The sequence below is a fragment of the Solanum dulcamara genome, chromosome 2, assembly GCF_947179165.1.
Source record: "Solanum dulcamara chromosome 2, daSolDulc1.2, whole genome shotgun sequence".
NCBI classification, from domain to species: domain Eukaryota; kingdom Viridiplantae; phylum Streptophyta; class Magnoliopsida; order Solanales; family Solanaceae; genus Solanum; species Solanum dulcamara.
The window spans coordinates 30,677,389-30,697,957 of record NC_077238.1 but is presented as its reverse complement, the minus strand read 5'-3'; positions in this window follow the sequence as shown (position 1 = coordinate 30,697,957).

The window sequence follows — 20,569 nt, the reverse complement described above, 5'->3', positions numbered from 1 at the left end:
GTTCCTTGGGGGGCTACGTTTTATGCTCGCAAGTACAGATGTTTATTCTGGAGATCCGTTAGCTTAGGAGTTCCTTTCAGCTATGTCGGAAGTGCTTCACTATTCTAGAGCCTAATTTTTGATACTGGTCACTTAATGTATATATTTGTACATTCAGGGGTACGGCGGGCGCCCTGTCCCGCCGTAAGTTGCTGTTACTATTCCTAGAGGTTTGTAGACATATGGATGTGGGTTTTTTATAAGTTTATTTTATTGTAAATGTTTTTATATTATGGTAGCGTCGTCGGCGCGTGCCCTTTCATGATATGATACGAATGAAAGAGGCTACAGGTACATGAAAAAGTTTTAAACTATTAAGGTTTTTGTGTATAGTATCACATCACACACGGTTTAACTTAAGTGTAGCTGATAAATACGCATAAAAGGGTCCAGGTCGGACCCTAGTCGCGGCCTACGGGGTTGGGTCGTGACAGGTGCTGTCCGATTTCCGTTAACGTCTTAACTAGTTAAGGAACTAGTCGAGAAGGCAAGCGAGGGGATGAATGCTATGAATACCAGTGGGTAGCCTAAGTTGCTGAAAAATCTAAGGTTGTTAATAATCGCCTTATCTCCGTGTTAAATAGGTTTTGAGAACGACAATGTAAACATGACTAAGGGAAGTCCATAAGAGGTATGTGAAGCCTATCCCTTCTCTTCTTTTGGCATGTCGTAGAGGTAAGTAAGCAGTGATATAATGCCTAAAGTAATTCCATTCTTGAATGATCCTTATTCAATTTTGAATGTTAAAGCTTGTATGATAGTTAAGCTAATTTCCTTAAATCTTTTATACACTGAGGACTTAATGAATATACAGACTCCTAGTCATAAAATTATTCGAAAATAAATACTTTGGAGTTCTTAGGTGAATAGTCTTACTTTGGTATATGTCTAGGAACCTCGACATGTAATTAATGTAGCCCCTAATGGCACTTAGAGGGCAGCAAGAATGACTATGTTGTTACTCGAATTCTTAGACAATAACTTAGTCCTCTTATATAGTTGGGTCTCGGATAATGATTTAAACTGTGTTTGGTTGCTCACTACTCTACTCGTGTATACTGTAACACTTCTTTTCCGAGTCCCGGGCCGGTTATCAGATTCGTGCAATTCACTACATTGTCTACTGAGCCCTTCACTAGAGGGCCGGATACGTATGTATATATATGATGATGATGTGTTGTAATAAAATAGCGATGGCACAGGGCCTAATATTGATACTACATATATGATTCACCGGACCCTTGATGGGGCCGGCTATATTGAAAATCAGAGCATGCATGTCTTTATAATTTATGGAATACAGGTATATGATTCTGACTTGATAAATTATTCTCTTGTTCCTCTAACCCCCCTTTCTTTAGGGGGGCTGCCTTTCATACCCGCAGGTACAGGTACACAGGTTGAGGATCCGCCAGTGTAAGAGTCCTATTCAGCGGTCTAAGAGCGCTCCATTGTGGTGGACCTAAACTTTGGGTACTAAGTTCTGATGTATATATTAGTTTATTCATGGGTACGGCGGGGGCCCTGTCCTGCCTTATGTTACTATTCTTCTGACTCTTAGAGGTCTGTGGATACAGATATAGGTTGTATATGTGTAGAGCGTATATGTATATAAGTTGTATATACGTTGTATATGAACTGTATCTAAGCTTTATATGAGCTGTATATAAGTTGTGTATGGGTTGTATATGAGCTATGCCTGAGTAGTATATGAGTTGTACGTATGGGTATGTACGGCTGTACTAATTTGACTTATGATTTAGGGCATTCCCGACATTATGGAGGCTTTGTCGATCCGCATATATATGTGTCATGGGACGACCCCATATGTTACAATAGCCTTGTCGGCTTATAAGCTTTCTTATCTGTTGATGTATTTTGAGTATAACCAGGGGACAGACTATGTATAGTTGGCCAGGGTAGACAGGGGTGTCCAGTTCAGGCACCCGTCACGGCCTATAGAATTGGGTCGTGACAGAGTCTGTCAGGTTAGGATTTCGTTCGGCTCTGCTGGAATAGGCTCCACTATATCGAATCCTGGTTTTTGGCACTAGCCACTATTGCATATCATTGTTTTGTTTATCCAGGGGTACGGTGGGGGCCCTGTCCTACCATATGTTGTCATTAATATTTTTAGAGGTCTGCGGACATGTATATGTGGGTTGTGTATGTCAGTTTGGTTCAGCTGGGTCTACATGATGTATGGTATATGTTATTATGTTATGGAAGCCTTGCTGGCTTGCGTGCCCTTTCATGTTATGATAAAAATGAAAGAGGCTGCAGATATATGAAATGCTATGACCCATGGGGGTTATCATATACATATCATGTTGTTTGTAGTCCGGTTTGACTACACTTGATTTATATTCATTATGTGTCTATAATTCGACTTGACCACAGCTGATAAATATGTATACGGAGGTCCAGATCGGACCCCAGTCCCTATGGGGTAGGGTCGTGACACTCTTCTCCCATATATGGATAAGAGTTTGAGCATGTTATGGATGTGTAAATATGATTTGGAGACGTGAAAATATGTACGTCACTGCTGAAGGAGGCTGCAAGTCGTGTAGGGACTATTTTGGTGTATTCTAGTCGGCTTAAAGTTTAACTAGTGTTGTCGTTAGCATGGTGTTGTGTTTGGAGGTGATTTATTTATGTTGCGGGTCTGGAAAAATGTCTAAATATAGGTATAAGTGCTGGTGGTTGCAGCCACATCATGTCCTATTTCGTCTGGTTAAGATTTTATGAAATAAAGATTGAAAACCGTATTTTGGAGTCGTAGTTTGAGCGGGATGTTTGGGACTTGTTTGTTGTAATGTTGAAGTGTTATAATTATGTATTGGTTTCTGGTTGTTGTGTTTAATATGGCTGCTAAGGTTTGGGGGTTAATTGGAAGTTAAAATACGGCGAGTTATAGAGGAAATGTTGCCCAAATTCCGTTAACTTTTTAACTAACTAATAGACTAGTCAAGACTAGTCAAGAAAGGCGATTAAGGAATTGATTCCTAAGGGTGCTTAGTTGTGGATTTAGAAGCTGGAAAGTTAAAGGTTATTAATATTAGTATTACCTTCATGTTGAATAGGTTCAAAGGACGATGAGATAAGTCGGTTTAAAAGCAATCGACAAGAGGTATGTGAAGCCACCTTCTTTCTCTTGGCATGTTTTTGGCATAAGTATGTAAAGCCTATCTCTAATTTCTTTTGGCATGTCTTCACGTTAAGTAATGAATGATATGAGCTTGACGATAAATTTACTCATAAATGCCAAGTGTAATTTACGGTCCTCATTTACCTCTGAATGAAAGCACTTTTACAATAATTAAACTAGGGCTTCTCAAGCCTTCCATATACGTTAGGAAGTGATGGGACTGTTGTTAGTTTACACTTGGAAAGAAATAAGAGAAAGTTGAAGGAGAAAATGTTAAGAACTAATTAACAAACCCGTTTTTGGAAGGGACTGTTGTTAGTAATATTGGTATAAAGTCTTGTGTATAGATTCATTTCTAATGATTTAATATGTTTTGGAAAGTTATTTCATAGGTATATAACTTTCATTTAGACTTTCAAATCCAGTTTTGCCTTTAGATTCTCGAACAAGGGTGATGAAGTGTAGAGGAGGTACTGCCCAGATTTTGGGTTTGGAAATCTTACACGGATTACTGTTGGTGTTTTAGGCATATCTTTTTGTACAAAATTGATGTAGGGGTAATTCTAAATTGTATTCTACCCTAAGACACATGTATATAACTTTCATGAAGGACGTAAATCATGTTTCCCTCCATTACCCCTTCGAAACGAAGCGACAAGGTAAAACAGTAAGCTGTCCAGAATTCACGTTTTAATAATTTTGAGTGAGTTGTTGCTGCAAGGGTGTAATGTATTGTTGCATGGCCTAAATGCATTCTAAAATATATGTGGATGCTGCTGGTTGCAGCCACACGACCCCTCATTGCGTATAATGAAAGGCGTTACAAAATAAAGGCTAAATGCCCTATTGTGATATCGTATTTTTGAATAAGTCATTTGGAGTTTATGTTGTATATTGTTGGTGTGGATTACTTAAACATACGTTGCAGGTTGTTGTTGTTGGCTGGCTGTAGGTCTTAGGGACCTAATTGGAAATTTGGATAGGGCACATTATAGGGGAGGTGCTGCCCAATTTTTGTTAACGCCTTAACAAACTAAAGAACTAGTCGAGGAAACGACTAAGGAAATAGATTCCATTAATACTAAGGTGTAACCTAAGATGCTGGAAAGCTAAGAGTAGTTGATATTCGTATTACTTTCATATTGAATAGGTTCAAAGGACGATGAGACGAGCAGGATAAAGAGTATTTCCCAAGAGGTATGTGAAGCTTCTCTTGGTATATTTTTGGTATAGGTATGTAAAGCCTATCTTTTCTCTTTTGGCATGTCTTAGATGTAAGCAGGATATGATATGAGCTTTGGGGGTAATTCCATTCCCAGGTTCTGAATATGACTTCAGGACCCTCACTCACTTTTGAATGTTAAACTTTAAAGTAGTAAGCTGCTATCTTCGAGTCTTTTATATGATTGTATAACAATTGATTCGACTAAACTCTTGTTAGTAAGAAAGAAAGGCTCTGAGATAATCCATGCTCGGACTGCTATAAAATATTTCACATTGGCATACGTCTAAGATTTTTAAAAACTCCTTTTTACATAGTCCTTAGTGACAGTTAGAGAGTATACGTCAGATACCTTCTGCCCTGCTCCCTAGGTGACGGTCCACTTGATGACTTCATTGAGTCTCAGATAATGATTTAAACTGTGTTTTGTTTCTCACTACTCTACTCGTGTATACTGTAACACTTTTTTCACCGATTCTCGAGCCAGGTCTGTTATCGTGCACAACTCACTACATTATTTACCGAGCCCATCACTAAAGGGTCGGGTACGTATGTATATATATGATGATGATGTGTTGTAATAAGGTGACGATGGTGCGGAGCCTGATACTGATACTACAAATATGATTCACTAGATCCCTGAAAGGGCCGTCTATATTGTATAATTTGAGCATGCATGCTTTTATGACCCACAGAGGACAGGTACAGGTTTCCAATTTTGATAGTTTATCCCCTGTTTCTCTACTTCAAATATGCTTCTAGTTGTATTATGTTATGTTTTACATACTCAGTACATATGTCGTACTGACCCCCTTTCTTCGGAGGGCTGCGTTCATGCCCACAGGTACAAATATAGGTTTTAGGAGTCCGTCAGCTTAGAATTCCATACAGCTCAGCTGGAAGAGGTTCCATTATATCAGAGCCTAGTTTTGGCACTAGCCACTGATGTATATCCTCGATTTATTTATCTAGGGGTACGGCGAGGGCCCTATCCCGCCATATGTTATCATTATTATTTTTAGAGGTTTGCAGACATATATATGTGGGTTGTGTATGTCAGTTTGATTCAGCTGGGTCTACCTGATATATGATATACGTGATTATGTTATGGTAGCCTTGTCATCTTGCATGCCCTGTCATGTTGTGACATAAATGAAAAAGGCTACAGGTTTATGAAAATGTTATCGCCTAGTGGGGCTCTATTGTATGATATTATCTTATTTACGATTCAATGTGACCAAAGCTAATAGATATGTGTACGAGGGGTCCAGGTCAGAACCCAATCGTGGCCTATGGGGTTGGGTCGTGACACCTACCATGGGGTATCACATTCTCCCCTTCTTAGAGTTATTTGATAGTGTCATAGATTATCCGGCTCATATGATAACTTCTAGAAAGCTTAGGAGATAATCTGAGCTCAAGAGTATGGGGTGTAATAGGGTCGTTGTTGTCACGACCCAACCCCGTAGGCCGCGATTGGGGCCCGACTTGGACTCCCTTATGCGTATCTATTAGCTACCCTTAAGTTGAACCGTGTGTGATGTGATACTATATACAAACCCTAATGGGTCAAAAACATTTTTTTAGGAACCTGTAGCCTCACTCACCTGTATCATAACAGGAAAAGGCATGCGAGCCGATGAGGTTGCCATACTACGAAAACATTTTCAATACTTCGTATGAGCATAACTGAAACAAACTTACAAATAACCACATACACATGTCTATAGACCTTTAAGAGTAATAATTGCATCATATGGAGGGACAAGGCCCCCGTCGTACTCCTGAATAAATAAATATGTATATTAAATGACTAGTATCAAAAATTAGGCTCCAGGACAGTGAAGCACTTCCGATATAGCTGAGAGGAACTCCTAAGCTGATCTATCTCCAAAATGAACATCTGTACTTGTGGGCATGAAATGCAGCCCCCCGGAGAATGGGGGGTCAGTACGACATATGTACTAAGTATATAAAGAATAATATATCATAACCGAAACAACAACTGAAATGAGGATACAGAAAACATGTATAACAGTTAACATATTACACCACCTGCAGCTTAGGACATGCAGTCATATACCTTATCATACCCTATACCCAGCCCTCTAGTGAACTCGATATCATAATCGTTTCATCATAATCATGTTCGCCTTCATGGGATGCGGTGAATGATCATTGCATTATCTATCATGCCAGACCATTCATGGGACGCGGTGAATTTATCATGCCCGGCCCTTCATGGGATGTGGTGAATTTATCATGCCCGGCCCTTCATAGGATATGGTGAATTTATCATGCTCGGCCCTTCATGGGATGCGATAAATTTAACATGCCTGGCCCTTCATGGGATACAGTAAATTTATCATGCCCGGCCCTTCATGGGACGCGGTAAATTTATCATGCCTGGCCCTTTATGGGATGCGGTGAGTTTATCATGCCCGACCCTTGATAGGACGCGGTGAGTTTATTATGCCCGGCCCTTCATGGGATGCGGTGAGTGACGTATTAACAGCCTACACGAGTAAAGTAATGAGGAACCATATGCAATTAGTTCATCCTCTGAGATTCGGTATAACAATCGTCATGGATTATCATTTGAGGATCAAAACTATCATCGTCTCACATATCCTCTAACTTCCATTAGGGGCCACATCGATGGAGTCTCAAGAGTCCTAGGCTTTTATTAAGTTAATACCAAACGACTTATGCAATCAGAGACACTTGTCATTATAGAGTTCTTAGTCATGGGAGCTCATACATTCAATTAGTATTCATCATATAAGGACTCGAGGGTAGCAGTTCAACTACTTCAAGAACTTCGATATTAAGAAATGAATAGGAGTTATAGTTCAAGCTTCCCATGCATCTAGTTACTATTTCCTATATAGAAAGCTTGAGGGTAATAGCTCAGCTACCCTAAGGGCCTTAGAATTTAGAAGTGAACACGAGTCAATAGGCTCTACATATATTACCTTTTATCCTATAGAAGCCTTAAAAAGGCAATAGCTCAACTATTACAGGAGTTCTACCATTACAAAGTGGATAAGAATTATGGACTATACTCGGAGCTTTACGAATGGAACTATCCCCAAGTTCCAAAAACAAACCATTCATAACTTATATCTAAGATCTGCCAAAATAAAGAAGAATAGCTTTACCTACTTATGCCAAAAACATTCCAAAAAAAAGCTTCACATACCTGTTATGGGTTAGTCTTTGTCCAGATCGCCTTATCATCCCGTGAACCTAGGTAACATGAAATCAATACGAACATCAACCTCTTCAGACCTTTCAGCGTCTTACATTACTTAAGAGTATTCATAAACCCTATTCCCTCGCTCGCCTTCTCGACTAGTTCCTTAACTAGTTAAGGTGTTAACGAAAATCGGACAACACCTCCCCTATAATGTGCCCTATCCAAATTACCAATCACATCCCTAATATATACATACAACCAACAACATAACCATCAGATCTTATATATATAAAACTTTGCAACATTATACATTACAACCTCCGAACGACTCGCTCGAAATTACGTTATCCAAAATAGGGTTTCTAGTTTCTATTTTGCGAAACCTTTTATCATACAAAGCGTGGAATTGTGTGGATGCAACTAGAAACTTCCACACATATTTTAGAACACATTTAGACCCTTCAAAACACACCACCCAACCAGCAGCAGCCTCCAAACACACCACGCCTCACTTCGACTACAATTTAACTACGGCGACTTCAATTTAGATTGTTTCTTTCGCTGAGCATCCCCATAGTTTTTTCATACTTCCAGTAGTATAAAAGGTACATAATACACTCCATACCAATCCCATAAATTCCAAATTTAAAGGAGAAACCTTACCTTACCCGAAATTGGCCAAACTAGCCAAAATCGCGCCTCGGAACCCTTCTTAGCGTGCTGAAACTGTGTGGACTGGTTGTTGTCCATTTTGGCTGCACCAAGACATGATTTTATACTTATAATACCTCCATATCATCATGGTATATGCTAGATAATTAATTTACAGAACGAAATCGGGACTTACCTCTTTTTTTCCTCCTAGCCGTCGCTAGTTTCTCTCTAAACTAGGGTTTTGTTCTTGAGTTTTTGCTGAAGTTTAATGGATCAGAAATGAAGTATAAGACACATATACATGTATATATGTGGTCCTATGAGGTGACACGTGTCATCCCCATATGGTGACACGTGTCCATCCCCTATTGGGCCACAGATCCATGTCTTAACCCTAGGCTGCACGTGTCCTTATAGGCCCCACCTCCCAAGTAGGTGGGTCACATACTTGACCCTAAGTAGGTGGGTCACATTGTTTCTTGAGGTTCTGCCACATGTCGCTCCTCCATTGGCTTCTACGTGTCATCTTTTCCCCTTCCTCGTGGGTTCGTAATCTCGTCTTATTTTAGGTGCCTATGTAATCCATGCTACTTAAGCTTAGTATGTCCTCAAGTAGCTCAAGTATGTAAGACCTATAAGTTGGTAACTTACATGGGTAAATCGCATCCTACGACTCATTATTTGGCCTCCAATTCCTTCTGGATTTTTATGACTCTATTTTCAACCTTCTTATTACACCCCGCACTCTTGAGCTCAGAACGTCTTCTTAAGTTCCTTAGACACTATCATGTGAGACGGATAAGCTATGACACTATCAAACAACTCTAAGGAAAGAAGATTGTGATACCTCGCGAGAAGAGAGGTTGGAGATAGAGTCATAAGAATCCGGAAAGAGTTGGAGGCTAAGAAATGAGTCGTAGGACTCGATTTACCTACGTAAGGCACTAAGTTAAGAGTCTTATACACTTAAGTTGCTTAAGGATATACCAAGCTTACGTAGTGCGGATTACATGAGCTCTTAAAGTAAGACGAGATTACGAACCCGCGAGGAAGGGAAAAGGATGACGCGTGGCAGCCAATGGAGAAGCGACACGTGGCAGCACCTCAAGCAAGCAGGTGATGCACCTACTTAGGGTCAAGTAGGTGATGCAGCTGCTTGGGGGAGGTGGGCCCCACTGCCACGTGGCAGCCCCACCCTTCTTGCATGGACACGGTGGCCCAATAGGGGCTGGACACATGTCCCACTTAGGGGCTGACACGTGTCACCCCTTGGGACCACCTATATAATTTGATATGTATCCAAAAACGTTCAGTTCATTCACAAATTTCCAGCAGCAACAAAGCAGCAACAAGAGAAAAATGTGAAGAACAAGTGAGGGCAGCCACGGGTTTGAGCAAAACAAAAGGTAAGGCCCGATTTTGTTTCGTGAATTAATTATTTAAGGTATCCTACGGTGATATAGCGGTGTTTAATAATGAAAATTTCGGATTTGGGGCAGCAAGAAGTCACGCAAACAGCCCCTTAGTTTCAGCCGCGTCGAGGGGTTCCGAAGTTAATTTTCAGCACGTTTGGAGAGCCGTTTGTTAAGGTATGGTTGGATTCTCTTCTCCCACATTTTTGTGAGAGTTTATACATGCTATGGAGGTGTTATTAACGTAAAGTTAAGATTCGGAGCAGCACCAAAAAGATACAAACAGTCCGCTAAAGTTTCAGCATGTTAAGAAACTTCCGAGGCGCGATTTTGGCTAGTTTTGGCCAATTTCGGGTAAGGTAAGGTTTCTCCTTTAAATTATGACTTTATAAGGTTGTTATGGAGTGTATTATGTAAATTCTATACTGCTGGAAGTATGACAAAAATCGTGGGGATGCTCAGCGAAAGAAACAATCTAAATTGAAGTCGCCGTAGTTAAATTGTAGTCAAAGTGAGGCGTGGTGTGTTTGGAGGCTGCTGCTGGTTGTGTGGTGTGTGTTGCAGGGTATAAATGTGTTCTAAAATAGGTTTAGGATCTTCTGTTTGCAGCCACATGATTCCACGCTTCGTACGGTTAAAGGTTTCGCAAAATAGAAACTAGAAACCCTCTTTTGATATCGTAACTTCGGACGAGCCGTTTGGAGTTTATATTGTGTAATTTTGTCGTAATATGTATATGTATGGGCTGCTGTTTGCATTGTTGGTTGGCTGCAGGTGCTAAGGACATGGTTGGGAATTCGGATAGGGCACATTATAGGGGAGGTGCTGCCCGATTTTCGTTAACATCCTAACTAGTTAAGGAACTAGCCGAGAAGGCGAGCGAAGGGATGAATGTTATGAATACTCGTGGGTAGTCTAAGTTGCTGAAAGGTCCAAGGTTGTTAATACTTACATTACTTCCATGTTAAATAGGTTTCGAGGACAACGATGTGGACGTGATTAAGAGAAGTCCATACAAGGTATGTGAAGCTTTCCTTTGGCGTGTTTTTGGAATAGATATGTAGAGCTATTCTTCTTTTCTTTTGGCATGTCTTAGATATAGGCTATGAATGATATGTACATGATATTTGGGATTCAATCCATTCGTAAAGCCCTGAGTATGAGTCGAGACTCTTGTTTACTTCTTGATATTAGAACTTCTATAATAGCTGAGTCATTTCCTTTTAGTCTTTTATGTGATGAAAATTAATATATGTAAAGCCTATTTCTTCTTTCCTTTGGAATGGCTTAACTTTAAGTGAAATGGTATATGATATAGGTTTAGAGGTAATTCCATTTATGAGCTCTGATTGTGACTCGTGACTTGTAGTCACTCCTGAACATTAAGAGTCTGAAAATAGTCAAACTACTATTCTCGAGCCTACTATATAATGAATAGAAAGTAGAGGTACCAGCTCCTCTTTTTAGAGGCTCGGAAATGATAAATGCCATTGATTACATGAGTTGAGTCTTTGACTAGATAAATTGTGTTTCTGATTTCATAGACTATATTTCTGATTGCATGAACTATGTGGCATTATTTTGATACATGTTTGTGATCCCTGAAGCCCCAACTGATATAAGCCCTAATGAAATCTAAAGGGATACCTCGGATAATTACTTCCCCAGTCTTCAGGTGACGGTTCACTTGACTGTTTCATCGAGTCTTAGATAATGACTTGGTTGCATATGGTTTCTCACTACTCTACTCGTGCATACTGTAACCCATCCTTCCTCGAGTCCCACGATGGGCCGGGATATGTTATCGTGCACAGTGTTACTGCTTCTTTCACCGCATCCCGGGCCGGATGTGTATAGTTCCACGCACGAGGAGACGATGCCGTACGTGAGGTGTGATATATTTATATGTTATGACGATACGATTATTCACCGAGTCCCGGGCCGGTTGTAATATGATTGTATATGTGGTGAAATAAGGAAGGAACACCGAGTCCCTCCTTAGAGGGCCGGGTACATATGTATATTATGATGGTACGCTATAGACGTACACCACTCCATTCACCGAGTCCCTCACTAAAGGGCCGGATACTTTATGTAGGCATGCATATGAGATTAAAGCAATACATTGTGACCCTGAGCCCCGTAGTGAACCGGGTGTGATACGATGATATACATGATGAGATGATACCGTATATGATGGTATAATACCGTATACGATGATATGATGAAATGAAATGCATTATGATATGATGATATGTGATTATGAAGAAGTGATTATAACACCGAGTTCACTAGAGGGCCGGGCACAGCATATGATGATGTGTATGATTTACGTGTCCTGAGGTGCAGGTACAGTAATTCATTTAGTTATTATACTTGTCCCCTGCATCCCTATTTCAGTTATGATCTCAGTTACGATGTGTTATACTTTACATACTCAGTACATATATCGTACTGACCCCCCTTTTCTCGGGGGGGCTGCGTTTCATGCCCGCAGGTACAGATGTTTATTCTGGAGATCCATCAGCATAGGAGTTCCTCTCAGCTGTGTCGGAAGTGCTTCACTGTTCTGGAGCCTAAATTTTGATGCTGGTCACTTAATGTATATATTTGTACATTCAGGGGTACGGCGGGGGCCTTGTTCCGCCATATGTTGTTGTTACTATTCTTAGAGGTCTATAGACATATGTATATGTGGGTTGTTTGGGAGTTAGTTTCGATGTCGCCTATTCGATATGTTGTGAATGTTTTTGTTATAGCAGCTTTGTCGACTCGCGTGCCCTTTCATGATATGATACAAATAAAAGAGGCTACATGTACATGAAAAAGTTTTTAAGTTTTAAACTATTGGGTTTTTTGTATATAGTATCACATCACACACGGTTCAACTTAAGTGTAGTTGATAAATATGCATAAGAGGGTCCAGGTCGGACCCCAGTTGCGGCCTACGGGGTTGGGTCGTGACAGAAGTGGTATCAGAGCAGTTCGTCCTTGGAATGTCTACAGACCGTATCTAGTAGAGTCTTATTTATCGGTGTGTTGTGCACCACATCTATAGACAGGAGGCTACAGGATATTTAGGATGTTACTTTCTTTCATATCTAAGATCGTGCGATAGAGCCGAGCTATAGGAAATGAAATTCCTCATACTAACCTGCAATTTTAGAAGGAAGACAACGCCGATAGAAGAAAGTAACTGACAATATTGGATGTTACGAAGCACGCAGGTAAGCAAAGGCACGAAAGCCCTATGTCAGGTAAGGTATTGAAATGCGATTGAAAGATACAATTGAAAAGTGAAAGGAAAGGTAAATTGGAAAGTATAACAGGTGCAGCTCGAGTGGACATAACAGGTAAGTTCATTTCCATACTTTTAATTATGAGTGCCCTGTGCAGCTGCGATATGAGATGATATAACTATATATGTATGCCCTGTGTGGCTGAGATGTTATACAATATGAATGTATATATGTGTGCCCTGTGAGGCATTGTTGGTATTTTCTGCGTGCAGGTGTTGAGATAGTAAGAAATACAGAGGAAACTCTGCCCAAATTTTCCTAGAAATAAGAGGAGAATGAGATACAGGGCTATAGTATGTCTTGAAAGGTTGTTCTCGTAACAATGATGAGATTTGACTAAATAAGTATGGCTGACCTCGAGAAATAAGTTAATTACTGAGTTAATGGCAATAGAAACTAGGAGGACGATACTGGAATAGTAGAATATGTTAGAAAGGAACTATAAGCCAAAGAAAATGACTCAGAGAGGACTGATAGATCGGGATAAAATGAGATAGTAAGGCATTGCCTAAATTGATACATAGGGATAAACTATGACAAGTGATAGTTGAAGGAAGTAACAGTATGGTTAAGACAAGAGTAAGACAAGAGTACAAAGGGAAAAGAATTATGACGGATAGGAAGTGTTAATAAGATAGCTTGTGAGACATTAAGGACAAGACTAGCTAAGAAGGGTAAGTAACCCATAGTAAGAATCGTGAAGAAAGTCAAGCGGTATTATACTATGGGTCTGAATGCGAACAAGGTACCAGGTGAACATAACAAAAACCATTATTAGAATAAGCAAAACTTAGTAAGGAATTAACTAGAAGGTATGATGTGGTCCATGTAAATGGAATGTAAAGATAGGTGTGGAACGGAAAAGCAAGCTATAGAACAAATAAGGAAGATTTATCAAGTTCCATAAGGAAAGTTTCGAATAAAGGTTATATGATGACGAAAAGGATGGCTAGTGCAAGGAAATAAAGGGTAATATGGAAATTCCTTACGCCCAACCAAAAATGGAAATAAGTTGAAGGAATAATACAGAAGTTCTAATAGAGGCACTCAAGATAGATGCGATTAATTAAGTATAAGTATCGAATAAAAAGAGACATAGACAGTTACGAACTGGAGGTATAGTATGATGAAAAAGTAATAAGATAAGGCCCCTACTACCACGAAATTGATATGGTTTTAAGCAGAATTAGAAATGAGCCTTAAAGCACACAACAAAGATGCAAGCTCAGGAGGCGTAAAGAAGTATGGTGTACACGTGACTCCACTCTAATGATTAGTGGTATCCACTGGAATAAAGTTAGTATAGTGACGAAGCTCGAAACATGAGTCATTAAAGTATAAGTACACTCGAGTGGGGAATGTGCACCAATTATGAGCCCTCTCTAATTACTAGTTTAGATGAATGGAATGTGGCATTGAATGCACTGCTACATTACGGATACTACTCGAGTATCAATCATTAGATGAGACTCGATTCGAGATATTCCAAATATTAAAGCACCCTACGGTTGTGCTAGGGTTTCCTAGAAAGGCAACCTAACGTGGGGATGATTTAACAGAAGGTGTAGATATGGTGCAGCCCGTTAAATGTGTTGGAATAGAATCATTCGCGTGTAAATAGCTGAAGATATACGGAGAATGACATAGGTACACCCTAAAAGGGGGGAAGTGGACAAAAGAAGTACAAACATAAAAGAAAATCAATTGATGCTATCACATGTAAATGGGGATGCTTAAACGTCAAACGAGACCCCATAAGGGATGGACGTGATCATACCCAAACTGATGCATCGGATTCCGTCAAAACTCCGAAGTTAAGGGTGGTCGAATGAGAGTAGCATTGGGATGGGTGACCCCCTGGGAAGTGAGAAAAAGAACAAAACAAGTATGACAAAAAGAGATTATAAAAGCGGGTTAGTACAACGACACATATAGAATAGAGTAAGCCAAGAGCAGAAAAGATTATGACTGAAATACAACGCACCTCGTGAAAATGGCACAAGCATAGTTGTGCAGCTTATGAATATTGGCATACTAAGAGCGAGGTCAAAAGATTACTCTATAAAAGAAAGTCAGTAATAACAATGTGATTGCCATATTTAGAATCTATTCAGGAAAAGTGTAAGATGGTTCGAGGCAGAACTATTCAGATATAATCGGTATTAAGGACAAGAGCCATAGTGGAGCCTTGACCTCGACTAAAGGAGGTAAGCCACTAGTATAGCAACGCTAAGGAATTTTCTGGAATGCTTTATGTCCGTACACACGTTTATGTAAGGATTACAATATGATGTATGGTAAGAAAATTGGAGAAAAGATCTGAGTAAAAGAGAAAGATAGCATACCTAAGGTATTACAAGTTGGATAAAGAGGATCTGTACAATAACTTAAGTTAAAAGAAGCATCAGCAGTCTGATAGCCTATCTCAGGGAATGGAAACCCCGACTCAGAGGTGGAAGGCAGTTAATATGTATTATAGTACGAGCTGACCTCGCATTCTAAGGAACTGGAAGTTCATACGGGCTATGGTAGATGGGCTGATAGAATCAACCTGTTCCCCTCCAGTTAGAAAGGCATATTCAGCTGAGGGTTCTGCGAAATAACATAGTAGGGAAATAATAAGATTTCACGGAGTCCCCACATATATTATCTCAGATAGAAAAGTTTAATTTACAGCTAACTGCTGGAAATCATTTCGAAAGGGATTGAGGAACCCAGATGAATCTTAGTATGACATTTTGCCCTTCGATTAAGGGACAGGCCCAGATGTGATCCACTAAATTATTGATGAAGTAAAGCTTATTCCGGAACAAGATATCGATTAGCAGCCTAAAGTCAGTAAGAAGGGGATACATTGATCCTTCGCAGAGCATTTTTAGAATAGATAAAGCTACCTATGAGTGGGACCTACCATCCGATTTGAAACAATACATTCAGTTTTCACAGATCAATGCTCCGTAAGAATGGGAACGACGCTCCCAGAATATTTCCCGTGGAGGAGGTCCACATAACAGGGAGTTATCCTACGAGGGGCAACCTATCTCCATCCGGGATCAACAGAGTAAACAGGTTGTGAACTAAGGACATAACTTCCGTCAAGGTACTATGGCGGAATAAGAATCGTGAAGACATAAACTGGGAGGTTGAAAAGGACATGAAACACAAGTGTCCATACCTATTCCCGATGTCTATGGATAGCCCCAGTCTTGGAACTCGTATATTAATTACTTAGACGAAAATGTATGCCATTCCAGTAGAAAGGCATCTCCCTATGATCCGTATAAAGTCTTAAGGAAAGTTTTATTCAACATTCGGGGACGAATGTTCTAAAGGGGGGAAGGATGTTACACCCCGCACTCTTGAGCTCAGAACGTCTTCTTAAGTTCCTTAGACACTATCATGTGAGACGGATAAGCTATGACACTATCAAACAACTCTAAGGAAAGAAGATTGTGATACCTCGCGAGAAGGGAGGTTGGAGATAGAGTCATAAGAATCCGGAAAGAGTTGGAGGCTAAGAAATGAGTCGTAGGACTCGATTTACCTACGTAAGGCACTAAGTTAAGAGTCTTATACACTTAAGTTGCTTAAGGATATACCAAGCTTACGTAGTGCGGATTACATGAGCTCTTAAAGTAAGACGAGATTACGAACCCGCGAGGAAGGGAAAAGGATGACGCGTGGCAGCCAATGGAGGAGCGACACGTGGCAGCACCTCAAGCAAGCAGGTGATGCACCTACTTAGGGTCAAGTAGGTGATGCAGCTGCTTGGGGGAGGTGGGCCCCACTGCCACGTGGCAGCCCCACCCTTCTTGCATGGACACGGTGGCCCAATAGGGGCTGGACACGTGTCCCACTTAGGGGCTGACATGTGTCACCCCTTGGGACCACCTATATAATTTGATATGTATCCAAAAACGTTCAGTTCATTCACAAATTTCCAGCAGCAACAAAGCAGCAACAAGAGAAAAATGTGAAGAACAAGTGAGGGCAGCCACGGGTTTGAGCAAAACAAAAGGTAAGGCCTGATTTTGTTTCGTGAATTAATTATTTAAGGTATCCTACGGTGATATAGCGGTTGTTAATAATGAAAATTTCGGATTTGGGGCAGCAAGAAGTCACGCAAACAGCCCCTTAGTTTCAGCCGCGTCGAGGGGTTCCGAAGTTAATTTTCAGCACGTCTGGAGAGCCGTTTGTTAAGGTATGGTTGGATTCTCTTCTCCCACATTTTTGTGAGAGTTTATACATGCTATGGAGGTGTTATTAATGTAAAGTTACGATTCAGAGCAGCACCAAAAAGATACAAACAGTCCGCTAAAGTTTCAGCATGTTAAGAAACTTCCGAGGCGCGATTTTGGCTAGTTTTGGCCAATTTCGGGTAAGGTAAGGTTTCTCCTTTAAATTATGACTTTATAAGGTTGTTATGGAGTGTATTATGTAAATTCTATACTGCTTGAAGTATGACAAAAATCGTGGGGATGCTCAGCGAAAGAAACAATCTAAATTGAAGTCGCCGTAGTTAAATTGTAGTCAAAGTGAGGCGTGGTGTGTTTGGAGGCTGCTGCTGGTTGTGTGGTGTGTGTTGCAGGGTATAAATGTGTTCTAAAATAGGTTTAGGATCTTCTGTTTGCAGCCACATGATTCCACGCTTCGTACGGTTAAAGGTTTCGCAAAATAGAAACTAGAAACCCTCTTTTGATATCGTAACTTCGGACGAGCCGTTTGGAGTTTATATTGTGTAATTTTGTCGTAATATGTATATGTATGGGCTGCTGTTTGCATTGTTGGTTGGCTGCAGGTGCTAAGGACATGGTTGGGAATTCGGATAGGGCACATTATAGGGGAGGTGCTGCCCGATTTTCGTTAACATCCTAACTAGTTAAGGAACTAGCCGAGAAGGCGAGCGAAGGGATGAATGTTATGAATACTCGTGGGTAGTCTAAGTTGCTGAAAGGTCCAAGGTTGTTAATACTTACATTACTTCCATGTTAAATAGGTTTCGAGGACAACGATGTGGACGTGATTAAGAGAAGTCCATACAAGGTATGTGAAGCTTTCCTTTGGCGTGTTTTTGGAATAGATATGTAGAGCTATTCTTCTTTTCTTTTGGCATGTCTTAGATATAGGCTATGAATGATATGTACATGATATTTGGGATTCAATCCATTCGTAAAGCCCTGAGTATGAGTCGAGACTCTTGTTTACTTCTTGATATTAGAACTTCTATAATAGCTGAGTCATTTCCTTTTAGTCTTTTATGTGATGAAAATTAATATATGTAAAGCCTATTTCTTCTTTCCTTTGGAATGGCTTAACTTTAAGTGAAATGGTATATGATATAGGTTTAGAGGTAATTCCATTTATGAGCTCTGATTGTGACTCGTGACTTGTAGTCACTCCTGAACATTAAGAGTCTGAAAATAGTCAAACTACTATTCTCGAGCCTACTATATAATGAATAGAAAGTAGAGGTACCAGCTCCTCTTTTTAGAGGCTCGGAAATGATAAATGCCATTGATTACATGAGTTGAGTCTTTGACTAGATAAATTGTGTTTCTGATTTCATAGACTATATTTCTGATTGCATGAACTATGTGGCATTATTTTGATACATGTTTGTGATCCCTGAAGCCCCAACTGATATAAGCCCTAATGAAATCTAAAGGGATACCTCGGATAATTACTTCCCCAGTCTTCAGGTGACGGTTCACTTGACTGTTTCATCGAGTCTTAGATAATGACTTGGTTGCATATGGTTTCTCACTACTCTACTCGTGCATACTGTAACCCATCCTTCCTCGAGTCCCACGATGGGCCGGGATATGTTATCGTGCACAGTGTTACTGCTTCTTTCACCGCGTCCCGGGCCGGATGTGTATAGTTCCACGCACGAGGAGACGATGCCGTACGTGAGGTGTGATATATTTATATGTTATGACGATACGATTATTCACCGAGTCCCGGGCCGGTTGTAATATGATTGTATATGTGGTGAAATAAGGAAGGAACACCGAGTCCCTCCTTAGAGGGCCGGGTACATATGTATATTATGATGGTACGCTATAGACGTACACCACTCCATTCACCGAGTCCCTCACTAAAGGGCCGGATACTTTATGTAGGCATGCATATGAGATTAAAGCAATACATTGTGACCCTGAGCCCCGCAGTGAACCGGGTGTGATACGATGATATACATGATGAGATGATACCGTATATGATGGTATAATACCGTATACGATGATATGATGAAATGAAATGCATTATGATATGATGATATGTGATTATGAAGAAGTGATTATAACACCGAGTTCACTAGAGGGCCGGGCACAGCATATGATGATGTGTATGATTTACGTGTCCTGAGGTGCAGGTACAGTAATTCATTTAGTTATTATACTTGTCCCCTGCATCCCTATTTCAGTTATGATCTCAGTTACGATGTGTTATACTTTACATACTCAGTACATATATCGTACTGACCCCCCTTTTCTCGGGGGGGCTGCGTTTCATGCCCGCAGGTACAGATGTTTATTCTGGAGATCCATCAGCATAGGAGTTCCTCTCAGCTGTGTCGGAAGTGCTTCACTGTTCTGGAGCCTAAATTTTGATGCTGGTCACTTAATGTATATATTTGTACATTCAGGGGTACGGCGGGGGCCTTGTTCCGCCATATGTTGTTGTTACTATTCTTAGAGGTCTATAGACATATGTATATGTGGGTTGTTTGGGAGTTAGTTTCGATGTCGCCTATTCGATATGTTGTGAATGTTTTTGTTATAGCAGCTTTGTCGACTCGCGTGCCCTTTCATGATATGATACAAATAAAAGAGGCTACATGTACATGAAAAAGTTTTTAAGTTTTAAACTATTGGGTTTTTTGTATATAGTATCACATCACACATGGTTCAACTTAAGTGTAGTTGATAAATATGCATAAGAGGGTCCAGGTCGGACCCCAGTTGCGGCCTACGGGGTTGGGTCGTGACACTTCTCTACTATGGGATAACATATTCTCCTTTCCTTAGAGTCATTTGATAGTGTCGTAGCTTATCCAACTCACATGATAATGTCTAAAGAACTTAAGAGACATTCCGAGCTCGAGAGTGTGGGGTGTAACAGTCGTACCTCAGCATTATTATATGAGACACAGATCGGGCCATCGTTCCTCGGTATTATTATATGATATATGGATCGGGCCATCGTTTCTCGGTGTGTACTTGCTATATACATGGATCGGGATGTACGTTCTACAATGCTAATGGTACATATATGCTTATGATGATAAAATGATATAGTTGTTATACCGAGTCCCCGAACGGGCTGTATACAGTACGTGATGATAGTATGTGTGCCTTTATTTTATAAAATGCAGGTACGGTAGATGGCTAAATGTTATACTTATACCCTGCATCCCTATTTCAACTGCTATCTTAGTTATGATATTTTATGCTTTATATACTCAGTACATGTATCGTACTGACCCCCTTTCTTCGGGGGGCTGTATTTCATGCCCGCAGGTACAGATGTTCATTTCATAGATCCGCCAGCTTAAGATTTCTGCTCATTTATGTTGGAAGTGCTCCACTGTTC